We start from the raw sequence: 19,637 nt of genomic DNA on the forward strand, positions 1-19,637 counted from the left end.
CTATGTGTGTAAATATATGTGTATATAATAAAACATCAACAAATTTTCGTCAGTGTTCCTAAAAAATGGTTAAACTGATTTCTAAAATTTCAAAATAATTATATTAGTTTTACCCGACTAATGTTTCTTATGATTATAATATAAAAGCAATTTATTTTGCCGATGTTTTCGCCAAAACTCCTGAACCGACTTGAATAACTCTAAAACGTTCCCAAAGATAAGTAGAAAATCTTACTGGTTGTTAGCAAAAATCAAGCGGCAGCCTTGTAGTATTTTAATTTTGATTTTGATACGAAAAAGTGCATGAACTTAATAAACATTCTAAAATTCAATTATAACAATTTATTATAGTTTGGCTTTTAGATTCGTGCATTGTAAAAGTTGAATGCTTTCAAAAGTACATGATTGTAAAATGTTACTATTTACTTATATCGGGAAGTTCACAAAAGTTCAGTTATTTGCGATTAGTACAAAACTTACATATTTGAATTTTCTGTTTGGATCACAACACAAAATTATCATATTCGAAACCCATCAATCAAAAATAATATCTAATGCATTAATTATTGGTTTGCACTTATATATCGCAACAAATTGCACTCTGAACTCGTGCGCCATAGATAACAATGGGGTATGAACACTCATTCGAAATTCCGTAATTCCTAAGCCCAAACGAATGCATAATTTACAGCAGCTTATCACGAGTCCGTTATTGTTGCATAAACAAATAATTGCTTCGGAAACTTTTGGTTTGGAATCCAACGATAAATTTCGAAATATTGCATTAATTAATATGCTCCACCGTAATATGGTGATCAATAAAATGCAATTAGCAGGGCGCTCGGCGTGAGCTTTTATTCCTAGGCACTGATGTATTTCAGAGCTTGTTATCAGATAAAATGATGTTGCACATTATTATACGGATGCGCTCGTAAATTTGAATATGCGTTTTGGCTTTATCTCTACGAGCCGTACATTTTAGAAAATCACATCGTATTATACAACATGGAATTCATATTAAACATCGTAATTCTGCATGAGAATATCTTAATAGCCATAGCTGTAGTCATGATTTGCAATGATGAAATATTACATGATTTGAAATTATTGAGTTTTTTGTGACAAAAATAAGTAATCCATAAATTTGAAACCAAAAATTCGGGCCAGCCGGTACATACACATTACAGAATGGAGTTAACTAAAATGGCTTGTGAGTCCTAAAATTCAAAGAAAATTGAAAAATCTCGAACAAAATATATTAACACACATAACGACTTATACATCATATTATTCGTTATTTTATGTTGCATCTTTCGCCCAACAAAGTTTGTTTGTATCTTTTACCGTTTAGCTTGTAGTGTAGAATCTTTGTGAATCTGTGTGAATATTCAATTGTTGAAATGCAAAGTACGGTTAGGTTTGAGCAACTATCCACACTATTCGATATTTCTCCAGAGAAACCATATTATACGAAGTATACAAGTATTATACATAGTTAGAAAGGTGTCAAAATTGTTAGTTTTTTACCCATATATTGCAACTTTGTATTTTGAACGTGTGGCCTAAAGGCTAATTTTCATTATTCAGTGGTAAAAAAATTCGGTTAGTGGTGCTGATTTTTATTATTTTGGAAACCTATTATAAACACAAGGTTATAATTATACCAAGTACTTCCAAACTAATATTTAAGTTTTTTCAAATAAGCCAGATTGGGCACTAAGTGGCTCATGTTGTAAATAATATTAATAATTAATTGAAATAACGTTTTCTGAAGTGAATAAATTTGAAAGATTGATCATTTTTTTTTTTTTTTTTTTTTTTTTTTGTTACAATTTATTTTTGTTAATCAAGACTTTAATGTCTTATTTACAAAATTGATATGAGCAAAAAAAAAATACAAAAAACAAAAAAATGCAATACATTGAATATAAAATGAAAAAAGTTGAAATAAAAATTAAATTAAAACAGTAATACAAAAATAATAACATAAATGAACGATGACGTGATGATGTATGCCGCGTACTACGTCAGGACGCGTGCAGACATTGCGCTAGGTGTTTGGTAGATCGGAAGGCCATTTCTTGCTCAATCTTCTTATCGGTCTCTGAATCGCTTGAATTGTAGGATTTGTATGCTGGATTAATTTGTTGTTAAAAGATGAACTTCTAATCTTGATCATTTCGTTGACTGTTGAGATTTTCAATAATAATTTCTGCAGTCTTCCATGCTGTGGGCCAATAATTGTATTGAAGTATGGCGTTGAAAATATTTGTTATATATAAGATACCTTTTGTAGGCAATTCTTTTAACATCTTTGGAGTAATTTTATCCATACCTGGCGAAGATCTATTTTTTATCCTTTTTATTTCACATAAGACATCATTTGGTGAAAAATGTCCTAACGGTGTAGAATGTATGGGTTGATTTACGAAATTGTTAATTAAGTTATTCTGGGAAATATTTCGAGCGCTAAAAATGCTACTTAGATGATCAGCAAATGCCTCCGCTTTTTCTTCGTTGCTTTTTGCCCAAATGAATCCGTTTTGGTTGGTTATTTTCAGAGGAGGGTTTTGTTGTAGGGGTTTACTTTTGCTTCTGATTGGTTTCCATATGGAATTATCGTACCTATTTAACTGCAATATATACGACCTGAATGTACAATTCTTCCATTCTTTCATTTTTTTCCTCAGCGTGTTATTGAGATGATTAAGCGATGTCTTATCCGTTGGTAGATGAGAATGTTGCCAGGTTCGTCTTGCTCTTCGTTTCTGTGCAATTAGCTTCTTAATCTCTTGCGGAATTATTAGATTATCATTTCTTGGATTAATGTTTGGGGTGATCTGCTTGGTTGTTTCACGTACAATCTCAGAAAAATAATCTATATTATTTTCTATATCAATAACGCTTGTAGGCCTAGATTTTGGAAATAATTTTGAATCAAGTATGGATTTGAATTGAATCCAGTTAGAAAGATTGTTGTGTAGAATATGATTGTTGATAACTGGAGTAGGAAATGTGCTAAACGTCACGAGTATTGGAGAATGATCTGAAGAGAGATCGTAACTAGATTCAATATTGAGATTTGAAAGATCAATACCTTTCACAATAAAAAAATCTACAAGGTCTGAAAGAAAGATTGATCATGAAGGCAGGTAATGAAGTAATAGCATTTCGGCCAATTTCATAATAAGGAGCAGTGATGTCAAATAAAAATATCCTATCTTAAAACAAAATCAAACTAGTTGGTATTGGTATTTTGCCTTGAGGCAAGTTACATGAACTTCCCGATATGTGTAATTACTCGACTTAATATAAAATAAATTAATTTATGAGTGATTAAAAGTATTCCGAGTGGATTTATTACACATTATTGAAAGCAAATGAACACGTTAACTCTGAGAATTTTCTAAAAGCAAATTCTCAAAAATCAATAATTTTTATAATTGAACCAGTTTCCGTAGGACTTTAGTGGTTTAGTATGTTCATGAAGACCAAGTACTCTATCGTTATACCAAGTAAATCGACTAATTTTATTTTTAGCAAACGTCAAAAAAACTACTTATTTTCTCAAACTTTGATTAATTTTTAAAATTAAACTACTTGTCGTAAGGCCGCAATATTTCAATAAGTTGTTTAAAACCATGATATATATCATCAAAAAAAGTTTCATAAAAATCGGCTCAAAATTTTTTTTCAACAACGAATTACAAAAAAACGGCTCGGTAGATTTTCACCTAAAACTAATCAGTATCATTCCCAACTAATATCTTTCGAACAGTTTTTGATTTTTTAAAATCGATTTGGTAGTATGAGCTTAAATGTGGAGGAAAAGTTTAACACTTTTTTTCAAATTTCGAAGGAAGGGCTTGGCCGATCGCCGCACAAAACTGACAAGCGATAGTCCTCATTGAGACACATCAAATGGTTTTTAAATTTCTGAAATCGGTTCAGGCGTTTTTGAGCAAACGTCGATGAAAAATTTTGACAGATGCCAAAAAGACGATACTAATTTTTGCAAACTTAGGCGAATTTTTAAAGCTAAACGAGTTGTCGTAGTGCCGTAATATTTTAGTATGATCTAGAAGACTATGGCATCTACCGTCAAAAAATAATAATAAAAATCGTCGAAATAAAAATTTCAATACTTTTTTACAAGAAATCGGCCCGGCTGATCTCTACCAAAAACTTATCAGCACGATTCCCAACCAATATTTTTCGAACTGTTTTTGAATTTTCAAAATCGATTCAGAACTGCGGGCAAAAACGTAGACGAAAAATGTTTCACTTTTCTGCTATTTACAAAGAAACGGCTATGCTGATCGTCGCGCAAAATTTATAAACGCTAGTCCTCACCGCAATACATCAAATGGTTTTTAAATTTTTGAAATCGGTCCAGCCGTTTTTGAGAAAACGTCGATGTACGGCAAAAAAATCTGTCAACACACACGCACACACACACACATACATACTTTTTCCAAATTTGGTCTCATTCGATTCAGAATGGCTTGAGACGTCGAGAAAACATAAAATTAGCGAATCGGATTTTTTTATGAAAACATAAACTTCTCCTTCGGGAAGTTAATAATAATCACATCAGATAGAGAATGGTCGAAGTTAACTGGGTTGCCTTGTAATACCAGTAGGTTTAAGTATAAGCATGTAACATTTTTTATATTTTTTTTTAAATTTACTTTCTTAACACTATTTTTATAATTATTAATAATTTACCTCTGTTGTAATGGGTTTGCACTTATCAGTGCCGGCAAATATGTTGAGCGGAAGCTCTGGGTGAGGTCCAGGCCCAACAGGTATTTTTTGCGGACATTGGTCAATATCGACACGACGCAAATCGATATCTATTCCTGATGTACCCCTGAAATTAAATTTTTGGTAATATTAGCACAATAGTAACACACACATTTCAATAAACAAAACTAATTATTTTGTTCAACGAATAAGTTATTAATGGTTTATAAGTAATATTGTTATTATTGGCATTAATCAGTTGACTTTTCATGCTACTTTCAACAAAATTACGTAAACTGTTAATAAATGTTTAAAATAAAAAAACACTGTAGTTTATAAATGTTTAAAAGCCTATGACAAGAAAGTGTTTTAAATTGCCTGAAAACATTGTAAATTAACTGAAAATGATGCAGATTATTTAAATATGTTGTACATTGTTTGAAAATGATACAAAATCTCTGAAAATATTGTAGATTGTCTGAAAATAGAGTAGAATATTTGAAAACAGATTAGGTTGTTTGAAAATATAGTAGATCGTTTGAAAACAGATTAGATTTTCTGAAAATGGAGTAGATTGACTGAAAATAGAGTAGATTGTCTGAAAATAGAGTAGATTGTCTGAAAATAGAGTAGATTGTCTGAAAATAGAGTAGATTGTCTGAAAATAGAGTAGATTGTCTGAAAATAGAGTAGATTATCTGAAAATAGAATATATTGTCTACAAATATAGTATATTGCCCGAAAATAGAATATGTTGTCTAAAATTAGAGTAAATATCTTAAAATAGAGTAGATTGTCTCAAAATGGAGTAGTTTGTCTGAAAATAAAGTAGTTTGTCTGAAAATAGAGTAGTTTGTTTAAAAATATAGTAGATTGTCTGCAAATAGATTGTATGAAAATAGAGTAGGTTTTATTAAAATAGAGTAGATTGCATAGGTAGGTTATACTAATTATTACGTACCTATAATATAACCTATAAAATTGAATAGATCGTTTGGAATGGATTGTCTGAGAATAGAGGAATTTCTTTCAGATGTCGTAGAATGCCTGAAATTATTTTATATTGCCTAAAATGTAGATTGACTAAAACTGATGTAGATTGATTGAAAATGTTGTAGATTATTGGTAAATGTTGCCGGTTGTCCCAAAATGTACATGTTTTTCTTCCAATGTTTTATTTACTTAAACTTCATAAAATTTTACTTCTTTTGTGGCGAGTGATTTCGAGCACTAATATTTTTTATTATTGATGATGGTTATATTTTGTAGCTGCTATACTAATATTACCTATATTACCGATAAATTGTTATACTATTAATTAATGTATTTTAATTAATGTATATATACATACATATATATATATATATTTAATTAATATTTAATAATAAATCTATAACCATACATAATTATATTTCGTATAAAATTTCTTAGTGTGTTTTCACATATCGAAAACCAAAATGGCATCTAAAACATTTTCAAACTATAAGTACATATGTTAATCTTCATATAACTACAAAATATTACTTTGCCCGTGCCTGGGATGAACAAGATAGCTTGCGCAACATCATAACGGTTTTGTCCTTTTGGATATTTTATGTGACACTATCCGAAAAATCTGGCATTTATGTTTGAAACGTTACAACTTACATTTTGTATCGAATACTCTACACCACCGGTTTTCAAATAAATGAGAACGATATTATTTTAAAAACATTTCAGCAGATTACTGTAAGTGGCTGCTGTAAATCTAACCAGTATAACATTTTATTACAATTTTAACATTTTAGTGCTTGTCGACATATATTGAAACAATAATTTTTGCTAAATGTATCTTTTTATATATACTAGGGTAGAGCGGGGCTTAAAAGTGTACAGGTAAAAAGGTCCTCCACCGATTTCTCAAAAATAAAGTTAAAAAAGAATAATATTTGCAAGTAGGGGGAAAAGATTTATAACCATCACCTTGATTTTTACGACGTTGCTCTCGGGAAATAAACGACAATGTTTGAAAATCCATAACAAAAGTATTTTCGTTTGATATTTTTTTGCGCTGTTGATTAGTTTACGAGACCTTAATGTAATTTTTAAATCTACGTTATTTAATTGTTTTATAATATGTATTGTTAAATTTGAAATAGAACTTTTATCATACAGTTCACATAAAGCAAAGCAATTTTACAATAGATATATTAAAGATAAATAACAATAAATAAATTAAATGATTAATTATTCCAACTCTGCTGAAAAATATTTTTAATATAATACTAGATCAAGAATATATGCAGTGGTATCTCCCATGGATTTAATATTTTTCATTAGTTGAACACTAAAGCTATTATTTGGTAAATTTTAAAGCTATTATTGTAAATTAAAAATAAGTCATTGGACTTGTTTGCCACCTGCCATTTAACGCCGCTTATAGGGTAAAAGCAATCAAGTGACAAATTTTTTAAAAACAGCAAAAAACACACATTTCTACAACGATAAATTAGCCAGGTTAAGTGTTATTTGTTTTGATGTAATTGGATTGGTTTTTGCAATATAATTACTCAAAGTCAAATTGAACTTTTTTGCCCCTCCCTACCCCATATTAAAATGTTTATATTTTGTTGTCCATGTGATTTGAAAAAAAATTTCTTGATATGTTGAAGCAGTAAATGATAAAACTGCAAATATTATTTATTCGCCGTTTATAAATATTAGTTAGTTATAATTTTTTCATGAAAAAACTTTACATTATGCGTAAATTGTATGTGGTTATTTTTCACAACATTGACTGCTTCTATTTTTATTATATAGTAATTTTTACACTTGTCAAATAATAGACAACAAGTAAAACAGCAAAATTAAGACTTTATTTCAACATATTATACATTTTCATATCTACATACATTGAAAAGTATATTAAATCACAAAATGTACAAAACATTGTCAGAGATTTTAAAAATTTAATTTCTTCTTAATCTCGCTTTGATAGTGTTGTGGCGTAATTCTCTGGCAAGTGGTTACATTTACTATGACAGCAAAAATATATTTTATCAAAGACTTTCTGGCATAGAACATATTTTAATTATTGTTTGTAATATTTTGTGCATTAATCGGTTGTTTTACTCTAACATTGAAAATACATATTTTTTCAGGTCGGACAAATAATTTTAATTTTTACTAACAATGCCATTAGCCCATTGCTGTCGGAAATAACAAGTTCAGCTGGTTCGAAAATTGAACAAAAATGGTACAAGTAAGTAAAATAATATGTAAGACAATTTTTGTAAATATTTTAGCAATATTATTTTCTTTCTACTTTTTTGGTTGCCATTACATGAAAATATACTTACAAAATTTATTAATTGGAAATGTACGCATAAGCTTTTTGAATATTGTTCTATGTTTTGAAAAATGGTCTTATCAGTGAAAATTATACTTATTATTTCAAAACGTAATATTTTTATAAAGACTTTATTTATTTTAAATTTGTTTACTCTACGAAAAGGTTTACCAATTGCCTTTCGAAACACAATGCGACACACAACTAGTTCTTTTGACAAACATCGACATTATTTTTAGTATGTTTATTCTCAATCCTGAAAATAATCGCACCGACACCATCCCTCGGGTCTCGTTTATCAATGCGAACAACTTTTCTAGTATTTCAAGGAACTTCCTTGACTCTACATCTATGTCTACATCAAGTTACATGACGTCGAACAGATTTTTTTATGGCGCACTATTCCGACTACCCGAATCGTAAATATTTAGAAGATATTCCGAGAAAGATTTCAACGAAACTTTGTAGTATTATTTATTCTACTATTTTGATACAGCGAGAGAAGAAAAATCTATCTTATATTCGTAAGGAGGTATATAACTTTGTGGACAAGTCATGGTTCTGTGAGCATTTTTATGTGTAACCGATAGGTATATATTATTAATATTTTTAGTCTTGGTTTTATAAGCAAAGATCAAATGTTACGAATGTTATTTCATATTGGTAATAAAAAGCACGTTACGTATCTTTTAAGAACACTAATGATATGAATTTCACAATTTAAATCAGTCCGCTAACAAATAAAAAAAGAGTGCGCGTAAGGTTCACACGCGATTGAAATAAAGCTTATTTCGCAATAATCGCAATACTGTACAAGATGGCATTTAATTAAAAATAAATACATCATATAACAATTTTGAATAATTAATCAAACCGATCATGACATATTTGTGGTATGACTTTAATTACATTATTGTTTTTAAATATTATACATATTTTTAATGCTATTTTAAATATATAGTTTATTATTTATCATAATATAAATGTGTATAATGGTTAACACTAATAAATGTGTGCATCACGAGTGTTACCATATTACTAATAAATGTGTGCATCAAGAGTGTTACCATATTACTAATAAAAATTATGGTTGTGCCTTTTTTCCCTCTATTTTCAAATATTGCCGTTGAAAATTTTTTAACTGTATTTGTTTTTAAGATATCGGGGGTGTTACATTTTGTTTATAACTATTTTTAAAATTATGAAGTACGTTATAAATTGTAAGTACGATTGAAGTTTAAGAATGTTAATTAACAATATTTTCTAAAAAGCTACTTGGCATTTTCAGTTATATTCAGAATTGTTCTAATTCAGAATGTTTTTAAGTTTTAAATTCAAAACTGATTTTTGGATATGGTACTCATCTATAAATTTTGTATCTAAATTGATGTTATATTCTATTATTATGATAAATTGAATCAGTATAAAGTGCCAAAAATAGGCTATACATAATAATTTAATTCTTGTAAAAGTTTTTTTATTTTTTTATTTTTTTCCAGTTTTTTCTTATTTTCAAATAAGTTCATACTTTTATATTTTTAATGAAGTATATCTGTAAAGGAACTTATAGTACACGATACTGTAATATAAAACAGTTTTGATATAAATTCAAATAAAAAAAATATTACAAATAACTTCTAATGGTTTTTTACTATAGTTAGACGAATAGATTACATATCAAGTTACAGAAAATTAGTAGTTTTTTTTTCTTCAAAAATGTACCATAACACAGATTAAATAAACAATAACGAATCTACTGTTAATGGTGCTTTGTCTTTCACACTTTTTATCTGACATCCACGATATTAAATTAAATTAATACATATTTAATTGCTCAGAGTAAAACTATTTTAGGGGATAACGTGGAAGTTTTAATAATTTACGTATCATAGTACGATATAAAAATAGGTCTGCCTTAATTACCTTTTAGGTCTTTAAATATGCATTGGCCGAGTTCAATATGTCTCTATATACATGTAGACACATAATCAATCATTTCTATACACACAACAATCGTTTTATTACTACGTGGTACAATACAGTATATCTACTAGTACAAATTGAACTATTCCTAAATATTGATTTTGTATTTTCTTGAAGGTGGCAATGAATGAAAATCATAACTGTTTGCTCTAGGAGGACCGGAAAAAATTGCAGCTTAGTGATTCAATAATTTTGTTAAAACAACGCTTTTAATTTAATTATATTGAATATTGAAATTGAACACTCTATTCATAATTTTATGGTAAGAGTTTGTAACTCAATAACTAAAATAATTCAAAAATTTGAAAAATTTGAAAAACAAACTTAAAAAAAAAATAATACATTTTACTGATACCCTATTTATAATATATATTCTCTATGTAATGCATTAATATCTGTTAATTTTTTATCTGATATGATAAATACATAGAACACACCCACACATCTATGTACTTGTGGTTATCGTTATACAACAGGTAATCGTGTGTATGTGTAGCCCTCGAAAGAATATTTTTACTTAAGTTGATAGATCTTAAAAATTATCTCAAGGGCAAGACTGGAATCATACTGAATGATACCGAACTGGTCAAGGTTGAAATCAAACCCAGGACTAGAATTTGCTAGCCCACGTTAATTATCTCTAGTCCACAGATAGATTTTATATACTACTAAGTTTCAGTAATAAAATTAAGCAGCAACATATTTATACATTCATATATCAATATAGGGTAGGTAATATGCATAGGTACTTTCTTTTTAATTATCAACAATTTTGTTAATTTACCAATTACCTGGAAACAAAGTGAATTGAATGGTAATTTGAACATATGTCTACATGAAAATAGTAAGATATTCTATACCCCTGAGTACCCCCGGAAGTTTATTTACAAACATAAAGATAGACAATAGCTATAAACCCCAAACTGGTTTATCATTTTTTTGTGCTGACTTTTCTTTTACCTTTTTTTCTTTTTCGTTTTATTGTTAGCTATGTTATGTTATTTTATCTGTTCAATCTTCACACAAAAAAGACAAGAAATACATGTCAAAACCGTACCTACAAAATTTGTCACAACCGTAGCCAACGCACACTTCTGAAAAGAAATGATCGTTATGACTGAGCTGAATTATCTACGCAAAAACTAATTGCTGGTAATTAACTTCTAATATACAACTTACAGCAAAATCAAAAATGCTGATTCTATGCAAAAATAAAAACTTGTTTGACATACTTCATTTCTTTTTGGATTCTATCTCAAAATTAGTATAGTTTAGCTGTATGACGACTGTTATTACTGTACTCTGACAAAACCGTAGTACCGAGTCTCCCCTATTTCATATAGAAAAAATTGTATTGCATATAAGATATTAAATTTGTTTCATTTAGTTAAAAAATGATTTAGTAATTTGTTTTAGGTGTTAAAAGTCCAGCTCACACACAATCCCAAGGTCACAAACCTGATACCAAGCAGTAGTGATCTTTATTTGAATATGTTTTGTAATATCAATATGCGTATTTGATTGATAAAATAAGCTTTTCCGTAAACATTGCTTTGATGTTAAAATATATAACTATTAAAGAAAAACAAAATTTGGAGTTGCCTTTATATATAAAATATAGAACTTTAATAGGAAATTATTGTGATGCTTTCTAATAACTAAGTGGTATGATTCATAACAGCTTACATAGCACTTAATTCTGATTGCTGTTCAATTAAAACAAAACAAAAAACTGATCAGTTTTATACGCTTTTAAATTATTTCAACCTTGAACAACATATTTCAAGAACAAACCTGTAGTGTATTAAGTTATTCTGTACAGCTATAATACCTCTTATAAATTTGCTTCTAATACCTCTTCTAATAGATATTTACTTGAATATTAGTAAACAATCCACTATTCTAAATGAAGCATAGCACATGGTTTTCAAAACAATACATTATCGAAAGCATTGACTTTGTATGAGGCATCCCATTCTTTTTCTGCTGGCAACATTATCCTCGAACAGAAATGCTCATTTAAAAGGAATTACTTTTTCTCTGTCCGCGAAGCCGTCTATTCAACCGTCCCCCATGGGCCAATTAGGTTAATAATATCGCTCTGTCCTTTGCATGAAAATTGATCATTATATGAAATATCGCCAGCAACAAGATAAGAAAATCGATATATTAATTTGTACTTTTACTCGATTCAGGAATATTTGGTTTACGATTTGTTCGATCGTTCGAATGGAGCACTAGCAACATAACACTATGTGTCACACAATATCGTAGAATATACAACGATTTATCAACAAAGGAAATCGACCAAAAATGTTACTTATTGATTAGTTTTTCGTCACAATCTGTCGAACCGTTTCTTTACAATAAGCAACTAAATAATTTTTGTCCATAATTTAGCTATAATCAAGAACTGTTTGGAAGTTTAGGATTGCGCATCGTGCTGATTAGATTTTGGTGATACAGCAGGTTTTTTTATCTTTCCGTAGGGTTGTCATAGTCATTGCAAAAAAATCGAAAATAATTTTTTTTATATGTATATTGACGTTCCAAAGGTTTTTGAACATTATCGCATACCTTGTGTGTGAGTGCATTCGCGTGTGTATGCGGATACAAATTTTCGTCCACGATTTGGAGAACACGGTTCAACTGATTTAAATGATTCAAAAAACATTCGATTTCTATTGGCAAGGATACATGCTGATTAGTTTTTTGCCAGGGCAGGTCCAGCCGTTTTCGATAATACGGGGCAAAAAGTACCAGAAATGTTAATTCAGTTTTTGATGTCAATAATTCCAAAAACATTTTACTTGTATTGGCAAAATGAAGAACTTAAATGAAGAACAAAAAGAATACATTTTAGGGAAAGCAAGTTTAACGGTTTTGGAGATGGAGTGAAAAAAGTAAAAAAAAAATGCTATTTATATAAAAATATTCATTAGACATAATCAGTAAGCACATCAAATTATTAGATATTAATTATAATAATAATTAGTAGGGGGAAGTCCCGTAACGCCGGACGACATCAAGCAGCGGCCACTCTATTTAACACGTATTATTTAAGCGAGTATAAATCTTTTCATTTCAAAATACAAGTGTACCACCTAAATATCAATGGAATTAATTCTAGCATATTTATGCATTTATATTTGAGTAGTATGCAAAGATAAAAGTTGCACTTGATTGTTATCCGTAAAATGGTAGAATATTATTAGATCTTTTAACCAATTTTAGTTGGTGCCACCAAGTGAACAAAAATGTCTATCCCCTAGCACCGGACACTAAGTCGTCCCTTAGTGCCGGACAGTAAACATATTGATATTTCTTGTGAGAATATACGTAATTTATTCGAATTATTTAATTTTATTCTGTATGAGTGCTAACGGTCACTACATACCCCTATTTTTCGTATTTCCTAGTCAAAGAATGAAAAGCTTATGGTGAATGCACCAGCTGGGAGCACCAGTGTGGCCCAGCCAAAAAGGGTGGATGAATAGTTACTTTTTTGCAATATCTAAGAATATTCGTCAAAGGCACATGTGCAGACATTCCAGAGTGTGGAGATGGCTACATACATGTGATCAATGCAGGTTATTTTGAAATGTCCAGTACTAGGCTATAGGCCACTGTTTAAAATAATATTTTTTAATACCAAAGTTTGATTGATAGTATTAGTTATTTTTAGCAAAGATTGCGGTTTTGTTAATTTAATTTGATTTCTAACTTTGATATCTAACATAAATCGACTAGGGGACTTCCCCATAATTACGATATATGGAGATTTCCCCATATATCGTAGCAAACTACACAAAATATATTAAAGAATTATTTCTTGACAGAAGTTTTCTATTAATATTATCAATTTAACAGTTGCAAATAAACAATGGTAATTTTTAATTATTGTACCTGAACCTGTTTTCTGTAGCGAAACAAACAATTGTATTTTATCTATCTCTACTTTTATCAAAGTATGGTATATTAATATTATTTATATATGTTCATTAGATGTATAGTATATAGTAACCAAGTTCTACATAATTCCGAATATAATCATTAATAGATTAAGATAAAAAATAAAATTAATCCATTTATCTAAATGCTTTATCGAGTTCAATGAAAAACAAAACATCTCGAATTCTGTAAATTCTGTGTAAATTACATGACATATTCTCCGTGAACTTTTACCAAATCGGCATTTACTCTATATCAGAAATATAAGTTGAATATGATAGAGAGGGGCACAAAGGCCCAACTTGACTTAGCCCAATTATATTGTGAAAAACAAACGAATTTTAGCAAATAACACATATCAAAGAAACAACTATCTGACTATGTTCAGTAAAACTCCCGGTTAATTAATCATTGTAGAAATGTTTTTTTTTGTTGTTTTTCAAAATATTGTTACCTTGTACTTTTTACCCCATAGACTGAGTAAAATGAGACAGTCACGGGACAATCAGGTCTAATGCCTTGCTTTTAATTTTAAAGAGATTTTGCGACCTAATAGTTACATTATTCAACCTATGCAAAATATAAATTTTATGGTACATTTTTTACAGAGATAACACTGTATATAACCTTGATCTGGTATTACGTCAAAAATATTCATCAACTGAGTTGGAGTAACTATATATTTGATTTATCTTTTCAAAATGGCATTTTTTACATTAATATTTTTTTATTAGCTATTTGATATTGTTTGCACCTTTGCCAGGGTATAGATTCAGTTGGTCCGTTGTACCTCACCCAGGTGTAAGTTTTAATCGGGTACTGTTAAGTCAAGCATAACATAGATAATACATCTTATAAAACAATTAAATAACCTATAATTAAAAATTATATTAAGGTTTTGTAAACTAAACATCAGTGCTCACAACCAAAACTAACAACGAAATAAAATACATTTGTATGGATTTTCAAACATTGCCGTTTATCTCCCGATAGCAACGTCGTAAGAATCAAGATGATGGCTGGTTATACATTTTTTCCCCATGGTTTTAAATATTGTTAAAAAAATTTAACAGTCTCTTATACCCCACTTAGAAAATACTCAAGTAGCATATTTTCATATCATAGTTATTCAGTACTTCATCCTAATATAGTACATTTTCATTTCAATATTCATTAAAATATATATATTAAAAAGCTTCATCTGATCAAATATATTTTATTGATATCCAATCTGCATTTTATTTGCGTACTTTTATGATTTAATTTTAAATTAATTATAATTTTTAATTGATTATGAAGGATAGGAAAATGCAGCATTAAAATTTAAATTATTTGGATTGACCGATATGAAATATTCAGTTGATGTTTGTTAATCAATTTTGATTATAAATTGAATATAAAACTCAATGTAAGTAATTTTATATTTAACGACAATTCAGCAAACAGATTTTTACTACATGTTGCCAATAATAAAACTTACTAGTTTTATTATTGATATTTATTATATATAATAAATTAATATATAAAAAATCTGCAAAACAAAATATGATTGGTGAACCTATTAATAATGTAATCATAATTATTGTACTTATTTTATAATATAATCTATTTAAATAATTAGTCAATTAACAGTGATCTTAATATAATTAAATTATATTTGAATCTATAATTTTAGTTTTTAAACTAAATTTTATTTTGCAGTTATATATAAATTTAAATTAAAATGGTTTTATGACAAAAGTCAATTATATAATGGTAAAAAATAAGTATAACTATTAACGGTTTATCTGCAGAAATTTCATAAAAAACGTTAAAATATTTAGAATTTTAAACAAATAGAAAGCATTACATATATATTTGTAAACTCTGCAAAATTGAAATATTTTTTTTCACATAATTATATAGCCTACAAAATATATTTAACCCAGAAATCATCTTAAGATATTGATAAGTATTTATTGATTTTTTTACACAGAAAATGAATTTTCTAAATTATAAATTATTTATGTATGTATGTACGTATTCTTATAAAGTATAAGAATGTTTTGTATTTATATTTTTATAAGCGCATTATGCCGTACTCTTTCCTTTAAAATAAGTAAATATATTTTTCTCGTATCTTATAAAGGAACACATTTTCTGAATAAATATGTGAAGTTGAAATTATGTTAACTGGTGAATGATAATTTATATATTTCGATGTCATACATTTGGGCTCAAATGTGTTAACATATATCCATAGAAATATGAAAAACTATATATTAATAAAAACATTTTATTCATTATTAACGGCAATGAAAATCTATATCGAAATTTTCTTTTGCGGTTAGTTTTTTTGGTTGTGAGCACTATAGTTTAGTTTACGAGAACTTAATATAGTTTTTAAGCGTATGTTATTTGTTAATATTTTTATTATATAACCTTTATATATTAACTACCATGTTAGCTGGTAGTTTTACTGATCATAGTCAAATAGTTGTTTGCATGATAAGTGTAATTTGTTGTGATACAATTGGTTCGGTTTTCGCAATATAATTGCTCAAAGTCAAATTGGACCTTTGTGCCCGCCATGACCTATAGAAAGTTTTACATGACATCAGTTAAAGATATAATACTATTAATATTTGTATCACTTTTAATATAACATAATATAATACTATTAATGTTTTAAATCATTAAAAACACCCAATACCAAAAGTAACTAGCTGTAAGTGAAATTCTGTCTTAAGGCAATTAGGGCATCGTGCCTTAAGGCAAATTGCTGGAACTTCCCGTACCAAAAATTATTATTTTTTTAAAAACGATTAACATTTTCGAAAAAATAAGATTTTTGAGAAACTATAAATTTGACAAAAAATTACTTTTTTTGAAAAAATTTTTTTTTTTTAATTTTAATTTTCTTTATTTTGGCATATGTTGGAAGATCTGAACTTTTTTTCAAAGCAAACGTACTGCTTTAACTGCATAGAGACAAAATATAAAGCGCGTAAGCGCCGCGTCGCTGTCTAACGGGTAAACATTGGTACGGAACCCATAGGAATGTAAACAAAATTTTTACTCATTGTTAAAATCTCTATAAAATATCTGATATTTTGATGTGCATATGTCTAATGATCATTTTTGACCGCCAAATGTCATTTTTTTTACTTTTTTCGTTAGATCTCCGAAATCGCTAGACCTGCCCTTATGAAAATCTTGAATCCGCTAGACCTGCCCTATGATCAAATCTTCATCTTGTCAATACAAGTAAAATGTTTTTTGAATTATTAAAATCGGACGCTCCGTTCTCTTAAAAACTGAGGTACCGTTTTTGGCACTTTTTGCCTCATATTTTCGGAACGGCTAGACCTACCTCCGCCAAAAACTAATCAGCGCGTCTCATTATCAATACGGATCGAATGCTTTTTAAATTATTCAAATTGCTTCATCCGTGTTCCCGAAATCGTCGACGAAAATTTGTATCCGCACACACATACATACACGCGCACATACACACACACATAAACACACACACACATACATCCATTTTTTTTAAGGTATGCCAAAATATTCAGAAACCTCTGAAACGTAAAGATATATAAAAATTTTCATTTTCGATTTTTTTGCGATTACTATAACTTACCCTACGGAAAGTTAAAAAGTGTTTAACTAAAAAAAAAGTTTTTGGGCAATGCATTATAAAACTACTTTTTTTCCTAAGCGAACTTCTGTATGTTGGTAAAGTACAAGAAGATGTGGTATATATCTATTTTCTCCTGTAAGCGCATTATAACGTAGTCTTTTCTTTGAAATAAGTGAATATATTTTCCTTGTCGTCAGAAATGCAAGATTTCGAATGCGAACACATATTATTTTGCAAAGAAGAATGCAAGTATCATTTTCGTATGTGATAGCGATATCAGCTCGAGAGTGACTCTCTCTTCTGGCAAAATGCTTTTTGAATGCTAAAATATATTTAATGCGATATATTCGTTCACTGTATTAGTTTTATGTAAAATTTGAAGAAAGTTGTGTCAAACGAACTTCAAATCTTTACATGTCTTGAATTTGCGATAGCTGTAAAAAAATGGAACAACTACAGATTTAGAAATATTACATAAGAATAGCAAGCTAATCCGATATTGTTTTAGTTATGATTTTTTTTTTGTTTTCAACATTCAAACCATCATTATGGATTCAAATATTACTGATATTATCTCATCCTTTTTTATGACCGGGGAGTTTTAATTTTGATAATATTTCAGGGATGTCTCCTTCTTAATATGATATACGAGGTAAGTGAAATGCAAATATATTCTTTAAAAAATAATTTTTAGACGAGCATTGACAAATTCAATTATTTTTAACGTCTAAATTGACAATATAAATTAATATTATACTATATTATACATACATTTAAAAGTCTTCTACGATACTAATAAAACTAACTGCAATCTTTACCCACAATAATAATATTAAATCAATTCAGAAAAACATTTGTTAAAACTTTGAAAATCTTAGCAGCATCATATTTGTTTAAAATTTAGTATGAAAATATTCGAAAACATTTTCACGGCCTTTTCCTATTATTTTTAGGTGACGCAGAGTGAATTAAATTGCATAAAATTAGCTAAAGCCCAGAAAGAGGAAGTAAAGGAAATACGAGCCATCTACTTACAAGTAAAACGCCACAAGAAAACTATTCGTAGGCAAAAAAAGATTATGAAGCAAGCACGAAAACTTCACAGTCGCCATTGCGAATTGCTTCAACGAATAACTAATTTGAATTTTATGCTTGATGCTCATGAGCAGAATTTGCCTGCTGGCTTGTAAAAAATGTAACACATTAACATTCTTATTATAATAATAAAATTTATAGTAATATCATTTGTAACGATATTTATAAATAAAACTAATTGAATAAGTACTAAACATTTTATATTGAAATTATATGATAATATATAAATCGCATATAAATAAATACGTAACGTAATTTAGACAAATTTTATATATTTTTATTCGAACAATATTTTGTTCATAAAATGTATGAACGCCATTTCTACTATATCGTCTATCTACCATACAGCTTCCTAATATACTGCGCTTTTCTATACAAAGGGATTACATATATTAACATTATCAACATATAAGATAACATATAGATTTTTTGTTATTTTTGTTTGAAAATTTATATTTTGTTATATATTGTTACGTATTTTATGTTCATAAGCTTCGTTTGAATGATTATGCTGTGTTGTGTTACATATTCCAGTCCATAAAACATTTTGACCTTTATAGTTCATGTTTTTCAACTTATATTTATGGCCTTTTTACAGCTAACTTGTAAATAAACAAAATTATTGCTGATTAAAAAGGAAGTGGCAAAACCGTACCCAGTCTACCATACTTACGATAGTTTTAATATATTTAAGGATGGAACTTCTAGTTTTTCAAATTAGTATTAAATTAATAAAATTATTTAATTTATATAGCATTTGTAAAGCATAAATCATAGTTAACATTAATTTTATACACTATCAACAAATGGACTGTTTTAAAGGCGCAAAAATCATCATGTTTCAGTAAAAATTACAATATTTAATTTTTTTAATTAACTTTCCGTAGGGCAAGTTATAGTAATAGCAAAAAA

General features: G+C 28.5%; 1 pseudogene; it reads left to right on the forward strand.

Moving 5' to 3' along the window:
* The window catches only part of LOC113375633, a 121,200-nt pseudogene that overhangs the window by 75,105 nt on the left and 26,458 nt on the right, over window positions 1-19,637 (forward strand).

The sequence above is a fragment of the Ctenocephalides felis genome, unplaced genomic scaffold, assembly GCF_003426905.1.
Source record: "Ctenocephalides felis isolate EL2017-DRISC unplaced genomic scaffold, ASM342690v1 CF-g0.4_SCAFFOLD_01886, whole genome shotgun sequence".
Taxonomy (NCBI): Eukaryota; Metazoa; Arthropoda; class Insecta; order Siphonaptera; family Pulicidae; genus Ctenocephalides; species Ctenocephalides felis.